Source organism: Oncorhynchus mykiss, chromosome 17 (genome assembly GCF_013265735.2).
Source record: "Oncorhynchus mykiss isolate Arlee chromosome 17, USDA_OmykA_1.1, whole genome shotgun sequence".
Taxonomy (NCBI): Eukaryota; Metazoa; Chordata; class Actinopteri; order Salmoniformes; family Salmonidae; genus Oncorhynchus; species Oncorhynchus mykiss.
In genome coordinates, this window is record NC_048581.1 from 66,579,223 (window position 1) to 66,600,152 (window position 20,930).

Sequence of the window (20,930 nt, forward strand, 5' to 3'; positions counted from 1 at the left end):
CAAAACCACCACCCCTGTGGATGTGCATGAGGAGCTAGCTAACGTTAGCGAGGCTAGCACCATTGCGGATCCAGGCACAATGGACCTGGTGATTCAAAAGATGACTGATAACATTACTAAAGTGATCGATGCTAAGATAAGAACGGTCTTGGAAGCAATAGCAGGCCATTCAGCTGAACTACAGAGGGTTGTGGAACGTGTTGTTGAGGCGGAAGGAAGAATTGATGCAGTGGAAACTTCAACTACATCTATGGACGCTAAGATAAAAGCACTTGAGTAACAGGTGCGCGAAATGGCGGAGCACATTGACGACTTGGATAATCGAGGACGCAGATGCAATATTCGTGTTGTGGGACTCCCGGAAAATTCTGAAGGGACACGTTCAGTAAAATTCTTTGAGGAATGGATCCCTGGCTACCTACAAATGGACACTAAGGCTGGTCGTGTGAAGCTGGACAGAGCCCATCGCTCTCAAGCACCGATACCCGGTCCCAATCAGCGCCCACGGCCGGTGGTTATAAAGTTCCACAACTTCACCGACAAGCAACACGTCATGGACGCGGCTAGAAACATCGGCTCTGATAGTAGTCAACGTAAAAGTCCTAAGGTCTCATCCTTCAATGATTATTCCACTGCGGTTGTACGAAGACGCAAGGCGTTTGATGAGGCAAAGGCTCGACTCAGGAGAATGAAGATGGACTGTTGTACCCGGCCACATTGATGATTATGGTCAATGGATCGCCTAAAAAGCTCTACACACCTGAAGAGGCTGCTGCGTTTATTGACTCTCTCGGGTAAATAACTTTTAAGCTGCACCTCAGCAGCATTGGATAACTTTGTTTATTTTTGGTTGAATCTGATCATGAAACAGTGGCGTGAGTCCTCACGTACTCCGGCTCAGTAATATTTGTATCTTTTATTATTTTTCTTGCTAAAGTAATAGCCGCTATAGCTCAGGCTGAGATATGTATGAATCCATATTGGTGCCCAGGCTTGGTTTTAGGTGGAAGAGCCTCAATCTTCTCCTACTGATTTTCTTTTCCATACATATAAAGGATGAGGCTATGGAGCGGCAATGCAGACTTAAGAGTCTACATTGGAGAGTTGAAATCCCCTGCATGTTAGCTAGTGGGAAAACCCCCTTTTGGATCTTTACATGTTTAATTTTTGGGTTTAGTATAGTTCGAGTTCAGGGTTCATATCGTTTGTTTATGCTCGGTGAGATAGAGGAGAGTTCAACACATGGAAAAAGGTACCACCCCACTTTTACAGTGGGATCCAGCCTGGATATTGAATTGTCAAGATACAATGGCAGGAAACGGACTGCGTGTATGTGGAACATTAGAGGGAGCCATAACCCCATTAAGAGGAAAAAGGTACTGTCTTTTTTGAAAAAAGAAAATATTGATATTGCCCTGTTGCAACAAACTCATTTGGATGATAAGGAGCACCTGAAATTACAACAAGGGGGGTTTGGCCAAGTGCTTTTCTCATCATTTACATACAGAAGTAGAGGGGTAGCAATTCTGGTGAAAAAGAACTTACCACTTAAGGTCTTGAATTGTGTGAAAGATAAATCTGGTCGCTTTGTTATAATTAATGGTACTTTACAAGGGCAGAACATTTCTATAATGAATATTTACTTCCCCCCTGCTCACCCCCCTGGTTTCCTCACTAAGGTATTCCTAGACTTTTCAGAATTAAACTCGGACACTGCAGTGGTTGGAGGAGATTTTAACTGCTTGTTGAACCCCCTTATTGATAGGTTTCCCAGCGGTATAGCCTCACTCTCTCCTCAAGTCACTTAAAGCTATTTGTGATGATCTGGGGTATGCAGATGTCTGGAGAGCTTTTCATCCCTCCAACAGAGAGTTCACTTTTTTTCTCTGCACCTCATGGATGTCAGACTAGAATAGATTATTTTTTTATGCCCAGGACGTCTCTGCAGTCTGTTCTATCCGCTAGGATAGGAAGCATAGTCATATCTGATCATGCTGAGGTGATCTTGGACATAACTCAACGGGGCATTCAATCGGTCAAGACATTGGAGGTTGAACACAACCATTCTTAAAGACCATACATTCACATCATATTTTATTACAGAGTTTAAAGCATTTTTCTCTTAACTCTCAATCAACAGATAACCCCTCGCTCCTTTGGGAGACCTGTAAAGCGTATGCCAGGGGTCTGATTATGTCATACACAGCTACTAAGAGATGGAAAAAGCGTGAAAAGCAAAAAATGTTAGAGGGTGAAATAGGAACTAAAGAGGACTACATTAAAACGCCCACTCCTGCCCTATTAAAGGAAATATCAGTCATTAGATCAACGTTAGACTCTCTCCTAACACAGGACGCTGAAAAGAAAATGAGATTTGTCAGGCAAAAACTATATGAACATGGCGATAAGCCAGGAAAGTACTTGGCATACCTAGCTAAAAAGAGAGCTGACTCTCAGTCAATTGCTACTATTACTGACTCTGATGGTAATCATTTATATGAAAATAAATTGATAAGTGACTCTAAGACATTTTATACAAATCTTTATGCCTCAGAACTGCCAAATGATGCACCCAAGTTAATGGAGAACTTCTTTTGTAAGATTGAGCTCCCTACTATCTCCGAAGAGCAGCGGTCCCTCCTTAATGCCCCTATTACCAAGGAAGAGATAATGTTCACAATTAAGAACCTGCAAAATGGTAAGGCCCCAGGACCAGACGGGTTTTGTAGTGAGTTCTATAAAGAGTTCCATGGCCTGATCCTTGAGCCATTGCGTGATATGTTTAATCACTCATTTTCAAATGACCAACTCCCTCAAACGCTGAGAGAGGCCAACATTTCACTTATTCTCAAAAAGGGAAAATGTCCAGAGTCTTGTTCCTCGTACAGGCCAATTTCCCTTCTGAATGTGGATAGAAAATTGCTTTCTAAAATTCTAGCCACCAGATTAGAGGACTCACTGCCACTAATTGTGAAAGGAGACCAAACTGGCTTCATTAAGGGCCGTAAGTCATGCAACAATGTCAGGTGGCTTCTTAATGTAATTCAAGCTTACCAACAAAGTGCTGTGGATGGTCTTGTGCTCTCCCTAGATGCTGAGAAAGCATTTGATCGTGTGGAGTGGTCTTACCTATTATTTGCTCTAAATAAATTTGGTCTGGGTGACAACTTTATAAAATGGGTGAAAGTTTTTTATGATGATCCTCAGGCTGCTGTCCTTACTAATGGGCTAAGGTCAAATAGCTTCTCTATACACAGAGGTACCAGACAGGGCTGTCCTTTATCCCCCCTCCTCTTTGCACTCGTTATGGAACCACTGGCCGAGGCCATCAGGGTAACGCCTGCTATACAGGGGCTGCTCATTGGTGATGTTCACCATAAAATAAGCTTGTATGCTGATGATGTCCTGATATTCATCTCTAGTCCCGAGACTTCAATTACGGCTCTTATTAATATTATTTAATTATTCAGCGAATTCTCAGGCTACAAGATTAACCTAACTAAGTCAGAGGCTATGCCACTTGGTAGCATACACTCTGTACCTAATACTTCTCCCCCCTTCCCTTTTTAAATGGTCTCCCTCAGGTTTCATGTATCTGGGTATATTTGTAACTCCTAAATTCCAGCAAATGTACAAAGCCAATTTTGTTCCCTTGTTTGATACAATAAGACAGGATCTGGAGCGCTGGAACTCTCTCCCAATTTCTTGGTTGGGTAGAATATCCCTCTTGAAAATGAACATTTTACCTAGACTACTTTACCCAATCCAAATGATCCCAGTATTACTCTCCAATAAGGTAATAAAGGATGTAAATGGATGGCTAAGTTCCTTTATATGGAGTAAACGCAAGCCAAGACTTAAGATGGCAATATTGCAGCTGCCAAGTTCTATGGGCGGCTTGGACCTGCCCAATATCAGGTTCTATCAATGGTGTGCCAACCTTTATTATATTTCTGACTGGATCACAAATGACGACTCCTCTATTTGGTTAGACATTGAGACTTCTCTTTCAAAATACCCCTTACAGGATCTTTTATTTTTCAGAAGTTTCAAGTCTGTAGAAGATCACTGCAATAATCCTGTTACACTTAACACACTCAAAGTATGGAGGTCAGTTCAACGCTTCCTGGGAAGGTCCAAACTAACCTCTGCTCTTACCCCAATTCTTAACAACCCAGATTTCAGTCCAGGATTGCTGGATGCTGGCTTTAACTTTTGGCTTAATAAGGGCATACGCAGGCTAAATGACTTATTTGCTGATAAGATTTTGTTGTCATTTGAGCAGATGGTCGAGAAATATCGACTCCCAAAGCAGGACTTTTTCCGCTTCCTACAAGTAAGACATTATATTCTGAAGAGCACCACCTTAAAACCAGTTGCGGCGAGCAAACCCGGATCCGGGATCCTATTTATAGACCTAAGCTCATTACCATAACGCAACGTTAACTATTCATGAAAATCGCAAATGAAATGAAATAAATATGCTAGCTCTCAAGCTTAGCCTTTTGTTAACAACACTGTCATCTCATATTTTCAAAAAATGCTTCAACCATAGGAAAACAATCATTTGTGTAATAGTAGCTAGCTAGTGTAGCATTTAGCATTAGCATTAGCGTTAGCATTTAGCAGGCAACATTTTCACAAAACCAGAAAAGCATTCAAATAAAATAATTTACCTGTTAAGAACTTCAGATGTTTTCAATGAGGAGACTGTGTTAGTTAGCAAATGTTCAGTTTTTCCTGAAAGATTATTTGTTTAGGAGAAATCGCTCCGTTTGGTGCGTCACGTTTGGCTACCAAAAAAAAAAACGAAAATCCAGTCATCAATACGCCAAACTTATTTCCAAATTAACTCCATAATATTGACTGAAACATGGCAAATGTTGTTTAGAACCAATCCTCAAGGTGTTTTTCACATATCTCTTCGATGATATATCCTTCGTGGAAGTGTGCTTTCTGTCCTGAATCACAGGAGAAAATGCCCGCAACTGAAGATTACGCACCAATTTAGACAAAGGACACCGGGCGGACCCCTGGAAAATGTAGTCTCTTATGGCCAATCTTCGAATGATATGCCTACAAATACGTCACAATGCTGCAGACATCTTGAAGAAACGACAGAAAGCGCAGACTCGTTCCTGCTGCATTCACAGCCATATAAGGAGACATTGGAAAACAGAGCTTCAGAAATTCTGCTCATTTCCTGTTTGAAGTTTCATCTTGGTTTCGCCTGTAGCATGAGTTCTGTGGCACTCACAGATACTATCTTTGCAGTTTTGAAAACGTTAGACTGTTTTCTTTCCAAAGCTGTCAATTATATGCATAGTCGAGCATCTTTTCGTGACAAAATATTGCGCTTAAAACGGGCACGTTTTTTTTATCCAATAATGAAATAGCGCCCCCATAGATTCAACAGGTTAATTGGTAACTCTGATGTGTCTGTCATTGAAAGAATGCTTTTTTTCCCACAAAGGAAAATGTCTAAGTCTGTTTTATGATACTTTAAGGTCCTTTTCTGCTGTCAACACACAGAGGGTGAAACAAGTGTGGGAGAAAGAATTGTCTGTTACTATTGACGAAGAGATTTGGGAGGACATTTGGAGATATGCAAAAACAATATCTATATGTAATCGTACTAGAGCAATCCAATTAAGAATAATACACAGATTGCATATATCCCCAAATCGCAGACATGCTTTTAGCCCCACTTCCTCTTCCCCTCAGTGTCTTAAATGCAAAACTGATACAGGCACCCTAACACATTGTTTATGGTCATGTACCAAAATACAAAGATACTGGTCTGGTGTTCTGCAAGAAATTGAAAAGATCCTAGGGGTTGATCTAGAATTGGACCCAGTTTCTTTACTGTTAGGTCTCCCTAGTAGGCATGTTACTTCTGTGGGTAAAAGGAGGCTTTACAACATCCTTACCTTCGCAGCGAGGAAAAACATCCTTTTACAGTGGATTAGTGCTAAGGTTCCTTCTATTAAAGATTGGCATAAGATACTATTTGAATGGGTGCCTCTGGAATATCTGACATGTCCATTGCATTCTAAAACAGACCAGTTCTACAAAGTATGGGAACCTTATCTAAATTACCTAGAACCTGAGGTATCAGCTATTATGCTGCAAGGATTCTCGTAGAATGGCGGGGATCTATGTATTTCAGAACTACACTGTACGTTCCATGTGTGGAACCTAACCTCTTGGTTTAAACTGAGCTTTTTTGTTTAATTGTTCTGTTTGTAAGTTTGTTTAAAATGTATATATTGAGAGACGCAATGATGGTGATGGGGTGAGAGAAGCACAGAGCGGGAAGAGGAAAATGGTGTGTGTGTGTGTGTGTATATGTGGATGGATGGATGGATGGTGCCTTGCGAAACTATTCGGCCCCCTTGAACTTTGCGACCTTTTGCCACATTTCAGGCTTCAAATATAAAGATATAAAACTGTATTATTTTTTTTGTGAAGAATCAACAACAAGTGGGACACAATCATGAAGTGGAACGACATTTATTGGATATTTCAAACTTTTTTAACAAATCAAAAACTGAAAAATTGGGCGTGCAAAATTATTCAGCCCCTTTACTTTCAGTGTAGCAAACTCTCTCCAGAAGTTCAGTGAGGATCTCTGAATGATCCAATGTTGACCTAAATGACTAATGATGATAAATACAATCCACCTGTGTGTAATCAAGTCTCTGTATAAATGCACCTGCACTGTGATAGTCTCAGAGGTCCGTTAAAAGCGCAGAGAGCATCATGAAGAACAAGGAACACACCAGGCAGGTCCGAGATACTGTTTAAAGTTTAAAGCCGGATTTGGATACAAAAAGATTTCCCAAGCTTTAAACATCCCAAGGAGCACAAGCCACCTGGGAGACACACCAAACATGTGGAAGAAGGTGCTCTGGTCAGATGAAACCAAAATTGAACTTTTTGGCAACAATGCAAAACGTTATGTTTGGCGTAAAAGCAACACAGCTGAACACACCATCCCCACTGTCAAACATGGTGGTGGCAGCATCATGGTTTGGGCCTGCTTTTCTTCAGCAGGGACAGGGAAGATGGTTAAAATTGATGGGAAGATGGATGGAGCCAAATACAGGACCATTCTGGAAGAAAACCTGATGGAGTCTGCAAAAGACCTGAGACTGGGACGGAGATTTGTCTTCCAACAAGACAATGATCCAAAACATAAAGCAAAATCTACAATGGAATGGTTCAAAAATAAACATATCCAGGTGTTAGAATGGCCAAGTCAAAGTCCAGACCTGAATCCAATCGAGAATCTGTGGAAAGAACTGAAAACTGCTGTTCACAAATGCTCTCCATCCAACCTCACTGAGCTCGAGCTGTTTTGCAAGGAGGAATGGGAAAAAATTTCAGTCTCTCAATGTGCAAAACTGATAGAGACATACCCCAAGCGACTTACAGCTGTAATCGCAGCAAAAGGTGGCGCAACAAAGTATTAACTTAAGGGGGCTGAATAATTTTGCACGCCCAATTTTTCAGTTTTTGATTTGTTAAAAAAGTTTGAAATATCCAATAAATGTCATTCCACTTCATGATTGTGTCCCACTTGTTGTCGATTCTTCACAAAAAAATAGTTTTATATCTTTATGTTTGAAGCCTGAAATGTGGCAAAAGGTCGCAAAGTTCAAGGGGGCCGAATACTTTCGCAAGGCACTGTGTGTGTGTGTGTGTGTGTGTGTGTGTGTACACACACGTGTAGATATGTGTAAGTGGGTGCTGTTTTTCTTGTTTTTTTTTCTATGTGCTTTGTCTCTGTTGTTGTATCTCTTAATATGGGTGAAAATTGTGAAATTCCAATAAAAATACTGTTACAAAAAAAAGGAACCAACAGTTTTCATGTTCTGAGCAAGGAAGTTAAGTTAGCTTTCTTACATGGCACATTGCATTTTTACTTCTCCAACACTTTCTTTTTGCATTATTTAAACCAAATTGAACAGGTTTCATTATTTATTTGAGGCTAAATTGATTTTATTGATGTATTAAGTTAAAATAAGTGTTCATTCAGTATTGTAATTGTCATTATTACAAATAAAAAGAAATCGGCCGATTTAATCGGTATCCACTTTTTTTGGTCCTCCAATAATATCGGTATCGGTGTTGAAAAATCCTAATCGGTCGTCCTCTAATGCCTACCACTGTCACAAACATGCGTGGCCACGCAGTCATGGGAGAACAGGGAGTGCAGGAGGCGCCTGAGCACGCAACCCTGTGGGGCCCCTGTGTTGAGGATCAGTGTGGCGGAGGTGTTGTTGCCTACCTTCACCGCTTGGGGTCGGCCTGTCAGGAAGTCCAGGACCCAGTTGCACAGGGAGGGGTTCAGACCCAGGGCCCTGAGCTTAGTGATGAGCTTGGAGGGTACTATGGTGTTGATGAACAGCATTCTTACATTAGGTATATCTCTTGTCAGGGTGGGATAGGGCAGTGTACGGTGTGATTGTGATTGCTTAAGTCCTTGGATCTGTTGGTGATATGCAAATTGTAGTAGGTCTAGGGTGTCGTGTAAGTTGGAGTGAATATGGTCCTTAACAAGCCTCTCAAAGTATTTCATAATGAGATGTGAGTGCTATGGGGCGATGGGCTTTTTAGTTCAGTTACCTTCGCTTTCTTGGTTCTCAGAACAATGGTGGACATCTTGAAGCAAGTGGGACCAACAGACAGAAATTGAATATGTCCGTAAACACTCCAGCCAGCTGGGCTGCACATGCTCTGATGATGCGGCTTGGGATGCCCTCTGGGCCGGCAGCCTTGCGAGGGTTAATACACTTAAATGACTTTCTCATGTCGGCCACTGAGAACAAAGGCACACAGTGCTTGTGGGGGGGCCCGCATTAGTGGCCCGACATTGTTTTCCTCGAAGCGGGTGAAGGAGGTGTTCAGCTTATCTGGAATCGAGGCATCGGTGTCTGCGATGTGGCTGGCTTGCCCTTTTTATAATCCATGACTATCTGGAGTCCCTGCCACATACACATCGGTGTCTGAGCAGTTGAATTGTGAATTCTCTTTCTCCCTGTACTGTCGTTTTGCCTCTGCTTTGCCTTTCTGATGTCATAGTCGGTCTGTTTTGTACACATCATGCATATTCCCAGTCACCTTGCCATGGTTAAATGTGGTGTTTTTGGTTTGGATGAGTTCTAATCATCACAGTAGGAACAACATTGTTTATGCACTTCCTGATGAACGCAGTCATCGAGTCAGTGTATACCGCTACAACTATACCCCTCAAACCAGATGCCAAAAAGGATTGCGTAGTTTGCAGCCCTTGTACTCCGTCTAATACAAGATTTCATGTAATGCTTTGAGAAGAAAAGCAGTCAGATTGTGTAGCCTAATTGCTGTGTTTTCTCTCTGGAAAAAGGGAAAAAATAATGCAGTGTCAGCCAGGCTTTGAATCCGCTCAAGGTTTTTTTGTGCTTCAGTGATGAGCTACAAGCCCTGCCTTTGTCTCCGTTCTCTCCAATCATCGCTTTAATTAATTGATATTGGACAAAGCCGATTCCCGCTTCCTTTTTTTATTTTTATCACACTCCACCCGTTTCTTGTTCTCTCCCCCTGTCCCCCCGCATGCTTACTCCAGTGCTGCTGACAGTGCAAAAGGAGGTGTGAGGGAGGTAGGGGGTGCCTTTTAATGCATCTGTTCTCCGTGACTCTCACTGACTCGCAAGGTTCACTCATCACACACACATCCATTCTCTCTCCCTCTCTCTATCTCGCCCGGTCTCTTTCTAGCTGTCTCATGCTCATTCTCTCCGTCACTCAGTAACATAACCACTGACACAGGAACGCATACTAGAGGGGAGCCATCCACCAGTCCTGTCTCATTCATCCACTCTCCTCTTGTCTCTCTCTCCTTCTTCTTGGAATCTTGCTGTACCGTTCCTGCTCTGCTCTACCTCAATCCCATCCCTACGTCAGGAGGATCAGATCGCTGCCTGAGCAGTAGCCAGCACCACTGAGCAGAGGTAGGTGTTAGACTACAGCATCGTGGCTGAGGTGCCGCTCTCCTTCATCTCTTTCTCTTTCCCTTTCTCTTATCTCATTCCCTCAGTGTGTGTGTGCTTGTAGCACAGTAGATGACATACAATTCGTCAGTAATTAGCATCGTATGGATCTAGTCTTTGGTTTGTTGCTCTTGCTTCACTGAGAGGCGTCTGTGCATACCATATGACACTGGGTGTATTTCTGCTCTGTCTCCCCACTCTCTCTCTCGGTCTGTCTCATGTTTTATGCATGACCTGTCCTCTTAAATTAATCCCGGGGACTGGCCATGCTGTGGGATTTATAGAGAACCACCTTAAAATAGCTTTGCTGTGAGGGTACACGCACGACACAAATGCACACAGTCTGTACTGAGTGGTGAGTTTTGAGCCGGAACCCTTACCTGCTTCTGTCAATGCTGCAGTGCCCATTTGTTGCAGACAATGTCGTCTTTATGCAACACACCCCAGCAAGACATGTAAATAACCTGATTTTCTAATGTTGTGATGTTTGTAGTCCAGCGGTTGTGACAGTTGGCTGTGGCAGGCTGGCTGGCTGTGGGTTATTCCATCACCTTGCTGTTCTCATGCTGGGGCTGTAGCAGCTGACAGTGGCGTTGAGGCTTCCTTTGGGCTCTTGTCCAAGGCTGGGGTGAGCAGCGCAGGAGAGGCTGGCTGCAGGGGTTTGGTGCAGTAAGTTGTTGCATGTAGCCAGCAGCAGCAGACAAAGGAGAGCAAGGCAGATCTCTGTTTTGATACTGAATATCCTTAGGCAAGTTTTTACACCAGCCTTGCAGAAAGGGGTTGTCAGTTATACAGTTAGTATGACAGCAATGTTATGACAATTTCGTTAATGTTTTGTGCACGGTTATAAATCTATTGAGATGACAGACTATGTGATGCATTTAGCCAACATTAACAGTAAAGCTGTGATGTTCGGTCGGCCTTGACGAGGCCTTCTATAGGACATTGGAGAGGAACACTGGGTGTAATTGGAAGGAGATGTGTTATAGCTGATCTTTGTAGTCTTCAGAGACCGACGTACTGTGCAGCAGCAGCAGACTGCTGAGGGATGACCAGGCTGATGTACAGTACTCCCACAGAGGAGAAATTCCTGGATGCTCATGAGGGAGACTTCCCTAAACAGAGCTCTGTAATAATCCTCTAGTTGAGAGGTAGTGGCCTGTCTCACGTCATTAGCGCTCTTCATGGGCCACACATACATACATACATACATACATACATACATACATATATATATTGTCTGTGTATTGACATACATACATACGTGTGTATGTATGTGTGTGTATATATGTCTGTGTATTGTCACACATCTGCCCAGCAGGTGTGTTTTCTTCCTCAGCCCTCTGTGGCTGTGATGCATAGTAGTCTTAACAGCAACCCACTGTGGGAGGGGTTTATATGTCCCTCTTAGGTGTAACGTGTACTCTGAAGTGTTCAGCAGCGCTGTATACCTTGACAGTTATACAGCAAACTTAATGCAACTCAATGACCCTCTTGCTCTGTCAGTGCTACATCTTAACCAGTACATCTTAACAAGACCACTCTGTATTACCTCATATTGGTCACCTAAATTCTAGTTGATTTGGTGAGAGTGGGTAAAATACCAATGACCTGCAGTTGACTTTTCTCTGTCCTCACTGAGGATTCCGCTAGCTAGCCTCAGCTCGGTTCCAGCTCTGTTGGATTAGTGTGATGTGATTACTGTGTTCTTTCAGAGGGCGACAGACAGCCTCACACTGGTTTGGCTCTGACGATACTGTTTGTTGTTTCCCAGGAAACGGAGTCCACACGGCTAGAAAAGAACGGCTTCCCCAGAGGAAGCGTCCTCCTGGTGTTCTGAGGATGCCTATAGCTAGGCTGTGTTATGCCTGCTATGAATTTTCACTGACTAAAAAGTACCATGATACTAGGCCTATTGAGTACATTGCTTCGTCCAGTTTCTACAGAATGCGTCTTCCAGTGCTGGATTCGCTGTAGGGTTTGGTCCCCGAGTGGCCTAGAGGGCCCTTACTGCTGTTGTCATAATGCTTTGCCAGCGCTCTCACACTCCATGCAGTGTGGCAGGACTCTGTCTTCATAGGTTTTAAAATCACCCTGATGACAGTGAGCCAAGCAGTAAAATATAGCCGTTCAGTGGAAGCAGGAGGATGTTGTGGCTAATAAAAGGCTTAATTGATTCCCAGTGATAAAGTGCTTAGTGTAGACGTAGCTGCTGGATGGGCTCAGCTCCACTCAACATTTTTGGCACCTTGTCTTGACTGGACTGGGTCCTGACTGAAACAAGTAATGCAAGGTAAGGCCAAAATAACCTTGAGCAATGGTAAATACTTTCTCAGTTCAGATGCATTACTAACACACTTTTCTGAATTGTCTGACTGAACTCTTAATGAGAATGTAGAAGCTCTGCATGGCCAATTGCCATATGAATGACCTCCGTGGTAAAGTCATTCTGATGTTTTCTGGGGTGGTGTAGTAATCTCAACCTCCCACTCAGACACTGACGGAGCTGATCATAATTGGAAGTGTTCACACCTCACAGGGGGCCTAGCTATATATCGCACTGCAGCAGACCCTGGCCCAGCCCTGCACACAGCAGTCATCTCTCCACACTTCCACTTTCACAAGTCACAGAAATGACATTCATTCTCAGAATTTCCTACCCAGCTTCTTCACATGTGATAATGACTAACTTGTCTGTTCCAATGCAGAAAGTGCAATGTTTGACTTGGGATCCAATAGTAGGTACTTTCTGACTAGTAGCCTATATGAATAAATTCACATAGTCTAATCCACATATCACTTAGGCTATTGACTACAGTGTATATAAAAGCCATGTGAATTCTGACGTGTGTACAGTATACTTTGAACACCGTGGTACTTCTTTATACAGGGTGTGCTGGTCCTGCCTGGTGAAGTACAGCTGCTAGGCAATATTTTGTGACGCTGAATGATGATCTAGCGTAGTTTAGACACGTCACTTATGTGACAATGGCATTTTGTGATGTGAGTTATAAGGGAAATGTCTGCTCCTGACACGGTGGCTTCAGATTGATTAGAACAGCTCAGTGTGGGCTGTGGATTCTACGTCTCTACTGTATGTGTGCTCTCTGGGTCTGTTCTAGGATCAGGTCCGTCCATGTAATCATTGATCTAAAAGACAAAACTGTTCCTAAATCAGCCCTACTACTCTGAGATGCTTGAAACATATGGGCCCCTACTGTCAGTCTTCTCTGTGCTGGCCCTGGGTAGTGTAGTGCAGGGCTCTGTGTCAATAGGGGGTTGAGGTTCTCTCAATATCCCTGAGGGATAAAGGCAATATGTACAGAGCAGATGCCTGGTTCGTGTCACTGCTGTGTGCGTTTGCTTGTTTTGCCACGCATCCCTCAACTCGGACTAATGGATGTTATTTAGCTGCAGGGCCTCCAGTTAGCTCCAGCACAGTGATACACAAAAGCTACAGCATGCCCCCCTGCTGGGGCAATCTGAGATCTATACAGTAACCTCCATATAGACACTGGCGGAGTCTGAAATTTGTCTTGCCTACTACTTATTTAAACTGCATATTGTGTACTAATCGTACTATTTAGCACATACTGTTTAGTATAAAGTATGCCACGGCCGAAATATACTACTTTTGGTGCATTCAAGACCACTGGGAATTTGGAAATTAAATGAGCTCCGACTGGGAAAAATCGTGACATTGGTGATCTTCAGGTCGGCGAAGTCGGAGCTCTAGAATGATTGCAGGTGGATGACCGTTCAAAATGTTTTTTCAGTTTTTTTTTTGTCTTCAGAATCAGTTGAGGCTTCATATGAATCGGAAAGGATCACCTATGCCCCACCCAGTGACCTTTTTGTGTTGTTTTGGGCTAACATTAGCTAAGTAGATAGCATTTAGAACGTCTTTAGAGTAAACTTGAGTAGGTCTACACCTACGTAGGCCTATAAACTGAAGAGTCACCTGAAGTTTGAGAGCAATGGGAGATACAGTAGTGGAATGCAGTGATGAGGCAGAGGGCTCGTAATGAAGACGACTGGCTATTACTCTGAACTGTATGTCGTGAGCTTTCTGGCGCCTATAGCTGCTGAGGCATCACCCAAGTGGGTGCCATACATTGACATTTTTTGACACATTTTTACGGTGTTACTTTGGTGCCTTGTTGCAAACAGGGTGCATGGTTTGAACATTTCTACTCTGTACAGGCTTCCTTTTCACTCTGTCAACTAGGTTAGTATTGTGGAGTAACTAAAATGTTGATCCATGTTCAGTTTTCTCCTATCACAGCCATTAGACCCTGTAATTTTTGTGTTTTAATGTCACCATTGGCCTCACGGGGAAATCCCTGAGCGGTTTCCTTCCTCTCTGGCAACTGAGTTAGGAAGGACGCCTGTATATTTGTAGTAACTGGGTGTATTGATACACCATTCAAAGTGTAATTAATAACTTCACCATGCGCAAAGTGATATTCAATGTTGGCTTTTCAATGTTGACATATAAACCCCTTTGCGAGGCATTGGAAAACCCCTCGGGTTGTCATTCTGTTTTTTGAAGTGGACTGTTTGACTGAGGGAACTTACAATTATCTGTATGTGTGGGGTACAGAGATAGTCACTCAAAGATCATGTTAACCACTTGCACACAGTGAGTCTGTGCAATTTATTATGTAACTTGTTAAGCAAATGTTTACTCTTGAACTTCATTAGGCTTTCCATAAGAGGTTAAATACTTATTGACTTGTTATTTCAGCTTTCCATTTTGAATTAACTTGTAAACATTTCTAAAAGCAAAATTTCACTTTGACATTCTGGGGTATGTAGGCCAATGACACAATCTCTTATTTAATCAACTTTAAATTCCGGCTGTAACACAGCAAAATTTGGGAAAAGTCAAGGGGTTTGAATACTTTCTGAAGGCACAAGCTAAAGGCACAGCAGGCAGTAGATCTGTTTTCAAAGATGTAACGTTATGATGAGATAGTCAATTTTAAGGAGAACAAAAACGACTTACATTTGAACACCACTGCCGAAGCTTTGCTTTTCGCCGTCTTCCAAATGGTTTATTTGATCTAGCTATCAAAAACTCACAGCCCCCCCACTTCTAATGCGTTGTGGCTGTGAAATTCTACCTGATGAAAATACAAAATTGGTTTAACATCCTGGCATTTAACACACGATTTTCGAAAATTCATGCTATAAAACTTTATTTTTTTCCCTCATACTGAGAATGTCATGCGCAATTGCGTTGTTTCCTGCCATTTGTTGATTTAAGTAGCGCATCTTATCTAATTGATCAGCTGTTGTCATAGCTGAAATGACTACTGTATGACCTCTGGTCATTTAAACTATTCTTGATTTTTGAAATGTCACATACATACTATTAAACGCCTTACAATTTACGACGCAAGTATGTGAATCTGGACACGGCCACTGTCCCAGTATACAGGAAAGGCTGTCGGACATTGACAGCCCGAAGTGTGAAGGAGAATTCCACGATGGAGGGCTCACAGATCTACTGTCTTCTCTGCTGCAGTGTGAGCTGTGCATAGGGTTACAACACCAGAGCTGGCAGAACACGGGGAGGGAGAAATGAGAGACAACACTTCAAGTTAGAAGGAAAGAAAGCGTATGAGAGGGAGATATAAACAAAGGGAGGCTTTGTGGAGAAGGGCGGGGCAGCGTTACTTTATTGCTGAGTAAAGCTATAGCTTACTGCTCTGCGGCTGGTCTCTGACCAATCATTGCAGAGCTGCATGACAACTCACCAATGGGCAGGGCCTGCCTGTTTGTTCTGTTACGTGGAGGACAGCGTGTGTGTTTGATGTGTGACCCACACCACCTTGGCTCTGTGCTGTCTCATGGATTTGGGGACTGCCAGCCAGGTCCTGTAAGGGGGAGAGATAGAGGACACATTGAAACTGTAGCTCAGTGGCACTGGCAGCCTCAGGCTGTGGACTCAGACTCTCAGCAGGACATGTGGAACACAGCCTGACAGCACAGAGGATGTCTCACTGATGTTCACACTGATAGTCATACACTGATGGATACACACAGATACTGTCTATACAAACAGAAATATGCAGAGTGGCTTACTTTCTGTACACAGATGCAATTCACTATCACGCAATAGCCTGTTTTGTGTCCTTTGTAAAACTGACACTCACCAATTCACTTTGACGTACACATTTTTTCACATTAGAAAATATCTGAACAGTGCGGCATTCACATTGATCAGAAAGATGTTCCATTCATATTGATGCACCTCAACTCTTTGTCCAACATCGGGTACATTTGAAGTGTTTGACATCTAGTCCTGTCACACTACCCTATACTGTTTCACTGTAACACAGAACAGTGGTCTATTCTCTTATTGTGAAACACAGACTTGCACTGTAGCAGTAGTCATGTTCTAACACTACAGCCCAGAAATAGACTGGGAAACAAGCACTTGCCAGGCCCCACACATTGATTGTCTGTGACACAGGTTACAGCCAGGCCTCAGGCATGTGGCCACAAACACGATGATGATGTTAGCCCCCAAGGAAGAATTCCATTTCCTCTCCTCTCGTCATGGACCATGACACACACACTGTGGTGCTAGGGGTACCTGCTTGGCTTTCAGTCGGCAACATGCACTTGCAGCGTACATCAAAGCGCTCTTTGTATATGTTCTTTTTATACAGCAGGCTGAAAGATGAACCTGTTCACTTCCTATGCTAAATGGATTGTGTTGGACGTAGTGAGTCAGAGGGGTGTCTTATTAAAAAGAGCAGTGGGAGCCTGGCCTGTCCTGCGGTGGTGGTGCGTATGTGGAAAGTGACCCTGCGATGGCATCTGTTAGCGCGTGAGTCAGATGTGTGGACATGTATCAAATCAGACAGATGGAACCCAACACAGTGTTTTTATTGTGTGTGCACTTGAGGATTTAGTGTGTGTCTTTCTGGGACATGGCTGCCTGTGCTGTACCGTCCCACAGCTGATCCAGGAACAACTTCCCTCTGAGCTGCCTGCCATGTAGAGACCATTTGAATCAGATGGTCTGTGTCAGAGGCAGATTGTCAGTGCACTCAGGAATAGCCCGTGTATACTGAAAAAAATATAATCTGAACATGAAACAATTTCAAACATTTTACTGAGTTACAGTTCATATAAGGAAATCAGTCAATTTAAATCAATTCACGAGGCCCTAATCTATGGATTTAACATGACTGGGAATACAGATATACATCTGTTGGTCAGATGGCCTTGAAAAAAGGGGTGTGGATCTGACACCCAGTCAGTATCTGGTGTGACCACCATTTGCCTCATGCAGCACAACGTCTCCTTCGCATAGAGTTGATCAGGATGTTGATTGTGGAATGTTGTCCCTTTAATGGCTGTGCGAAGTTGCTGGATGTTGGTGGGGACTGGAATGCGTTTTAGTACACAATCCCAGAGGATCTCAAACATACTCAATGGGTAACATGTCTGAGTATGCAGGCTATGAAAAAACTGGGACATTTTCAGCTTTTAGGAATTGTGTACAGATCCTTGCAACATGGGGCCGTGCATTATCATGCTGAAACATGAGGTGATGGTGGCGACTGAATGGCACGACAATGGGCCTCAGGATCTCGTCATGGTATCGCTGTGCATTCAAATTGCAATATATAAAAAGCAATTGTGTTCGTTGTCCGTAGTTTATGCCTGCCCATACCATAACCCCCCCTGCCACCATGGGGCACTCTGTTCACAACGTTGACATCAGCACACCTCTCGCCCACACGATGCCATACATGTGGTCTGCGGTTCTGAGGCCGGTTGGACGTACTAGCTCTAAAATGACTTGAGACAGCTTATTGTAGAGAAATTAACATTCCATTCTCTGGCAACAGCTCTGTTGCCTCAACTTGAGACATCTGTGGCATTGTGTTGTGATGACAAATTGCACATTTTCCAATGTCCCCAGCATAAGGTGCACCTTTGTAATCATGCTGTTTGATGAGCTTCTTGATTTGCCTCACCTGTCAGGTGGATGGATTATCTTGGCAAAGGAGAAATGGTCACCAACAGGGATGTAAACAAATTTGTGCTGAACATTTGAGAGAGAGATGGATTTTTGTGCTTTATTGAACATTTATGGGTTATTTTATTTCAGCTTATGAAACATGGGACTAACACTTATGTTTTTATTCAGTGTACATAGTACAATTTAGATAGGGCTGGGAATTGCCAGTGACCTCACGATACGATATCATAATACTTAGGTGCCGATACGATATGTATTGCGACTCACAATTTGTATATGTATTGCGATTCAATACTGTGATTTTATTGCCATTCTGTTCCAAACATATTGCTCAGCGTATGTCTACTGCAGAGGGACAAGAGAAACCGTTCTGACCAGTCATGGAAATAAGTGCTGAAAACAAATTGGCTCCCTATTTGAAAAGATTGAGAACAAGCAATGGGGAAAAATACATACTGGACTTTTGGTGCAATTACAGCCAACTAGTGCAAAATTAATATTGTGACATTTTCAATTTATGATGTCTTCAAATAGAATCCCGATATGCATACCCCCCCCCCCCCCCCCCCCCCCACCACCACCGTCACAAGTGTTTTAGATGTTGGTGTTATGAACTATGGATCTCTTGCCACTGGGAGACTGAGTGGGATTGTAGTGACGCATGGAGCCCAGAGGGAGTAGAGCGAGGTGAGGTGTGCCCAGGAGACACACAGGAGGGAGAGATGCATGGCCCTAGCCTGCCTGTGTGTGTTTGTAAAGCCATGCTGCAGCAGCACAGGGCTTTCCTCCAGACCACGCTGCTCTCTCATCCCTACCCAGAACAGCTGACTGGGCAGGCAAGCTCCCTTCAACTGCAGTTTAAAAAAAAACCAAAACATTATTCTCTCCCATTCATTTTTGTATCTTTCTCCTCCTGTTTTCCCCATGGACTGTTCCCTTTACTAGGTGTGTGTTGGCCACTCGCCGCAGGGTGAACATATCTTCTGGGGGAGCTTGGTTCAGTTGGTCTGAACTTCCCGGGCACCGGCTGCATTGGCTGCAGATTTCATTAGGAATTCTGGACCATTCTGCTTTCCCCCACCTCAGTTAACAATGGCATCCATCAGAGTGGTTGTGGTGAAGTACTAGCAACCTGAGGGAAGAATATTCCATCCCTCCCTCCTCACTGGCAGTGCCAGTGACTTATGCCGAGTTGAGGGAAGCAACAGGACAAAGATGTATAAAGAGCTGCTGCTGTGTGAATAATTTAGGAGGGCTGTGTTTCTAAGACGACGGTGGAGAACAGAAGGTGTGTTTCTTTTGAGCGCCTCGTTATCTGCTGCAGTGACTCTCTCTGCTCTCACAGGATCCTTCGCTCACTTCACAAAAGCTAAAACCAACCAGCAGGCAAGTTAAACAATAACGCTGTCCTGAATGTCAGAACCACTCTCCACCTCTCCCAAGTTTGTTTGGCCTGGCCTGAGGCACTCAGGTTCTTATATAACAGGGCGGTGGCAGTGTTCACAGGCTGTGTGCCCAGCCCTATGGGCACAGGACCAGCCCAGAAACCACAGCTCTCTGGCACTAAACAAGGGCTTTTACAATCACCTCCTCCCCTTGACATCACCCCCCCCCTCTCTCTGGTTGTCAGTGTTCCATTTCATTCGACATTGTTTGTTCAGCTCAAATCTCTGTGCCCTCTGGCTAGAATAAAAATGAGGTATGTAATGTCAGGGGTCTGATTTGCAGAAGTGTGTGTAATATAGTCTGATACAGGTTTAATCTTAGGAATATAGTCAGTGTTTTGTTGTTGTTGAGGAGATGAACCATGTATGCTCGTATTCACTGCTATATCGCTGTCCTCTCCGCTGGGCTCTTCTGATTTCCATCTGATCGATCTGCTCCGCTCCACCATATCTGTTTGCAGCAGATATTTTTATGTCACCTCTGACTGTGCATTTTGCGCACGTATGCAGAGATCTTATATCTTCAGTCTGTCTCCTCTGCTCTGCCCTCTCTCCCTTGCTGCAGTATGTGGTAGTTGGTGGTACTGTAGTGTGTGTGCGAGAAATAAGAATGAAGTCAAAAGCAGTTTGAAATGGAAGACACCATGTTGCCAACCTATGGACTTAAATGAGTGGAGTAGGGGTATGGTGGCTAGGTAGGCGGATGCCTCAGTGAGGGAAACAAGGTTACAGTCTCTTAACATTACTTCCCTCTGTCCCCTGTACAGTGACCGATCACACACCATGTGTGAAGCTGGACTGACACTATGGAACACTATCTAATATCGCACCTTTGGTTTGGTGAGAGGGAGAACGGTTGGTCTGAGGTTAGCCATACATTTTAGTACTGCTCCATAACCAATGGAGAAAGCAGCTCTCACCAGCCACTGATGGCCACTAGGGCTGGGAATTGCCAGGGACCTCCCAATATGATATCTATTGCGATTCTCTCGCTTCTATATTTGTTGCGATTCGATACTGTGATTTTATTACGATTTGATGTTCCAAACATATTGCTCAGTGTATGTCTGCTGCAGAGGGACAAGAGACATGAGAAAACCAGTGTGACTCGCTATTTAAAAAGAGCTATAATGGATAAATACTGGCGTTTTGGTGCATGTCCAGCCAATTAGTGTGAAAACAATATTGCGATATTGTCAAAAGAATATGATATTGTAAATAATATCCCGATTATGTAACTGTTTTTAAAAAGGGAGCCAATTTGTGTTAAGCACTTTTTAAAAATGTCCATCATTAATAAAACTTGTTTTTTCATGGCTGTCTCTTGTCCTTCTGAAGCAGACCTATAGTGATCAATGTTTGCAACATCAAATCGCAATACGTATCGAATCGCAATACGATATCATGATATATGTATTTTGAGGTCCCTGGCAATTCCCAGCCCCA

At 43.3% G+C, this 20,930-nt stretch overlaps 1 protein-coding gene across 11 annotated transcripts in view; it reads left to right on the top strand.

Moving 5' to 3' along the window:
- The window catches only part of kcnab2a (potassium voltage-gated channel, shaker-related subfamily, beta member 2 a), a 120,986-nt gene that overhangs the window by 12,444 nt on the left and 87,612 nt on the right, over positions 1-20,930 (top strand). For 3 of the 11 annotated variants that reach the window (XM_021569433.2, XM_036950478.1, XM_021569432.2), the window contains one exon: positions 9,949-9,995. The exons of 5 other annotated variants lie outside the window; for them this stretch is intronic. The gene's annotated coding sequence lies outside the window, so the exon portion shown is untranslated. Of the gene's footprint in view, positions 1-9,670; positions 9,996-20,930 lie in introns of those variants that run through there. 3 more of the 11 variants (XM_021569436.2, XM_021569438.2, XM_021569440.2) reach the window with 1 other exon arrangement.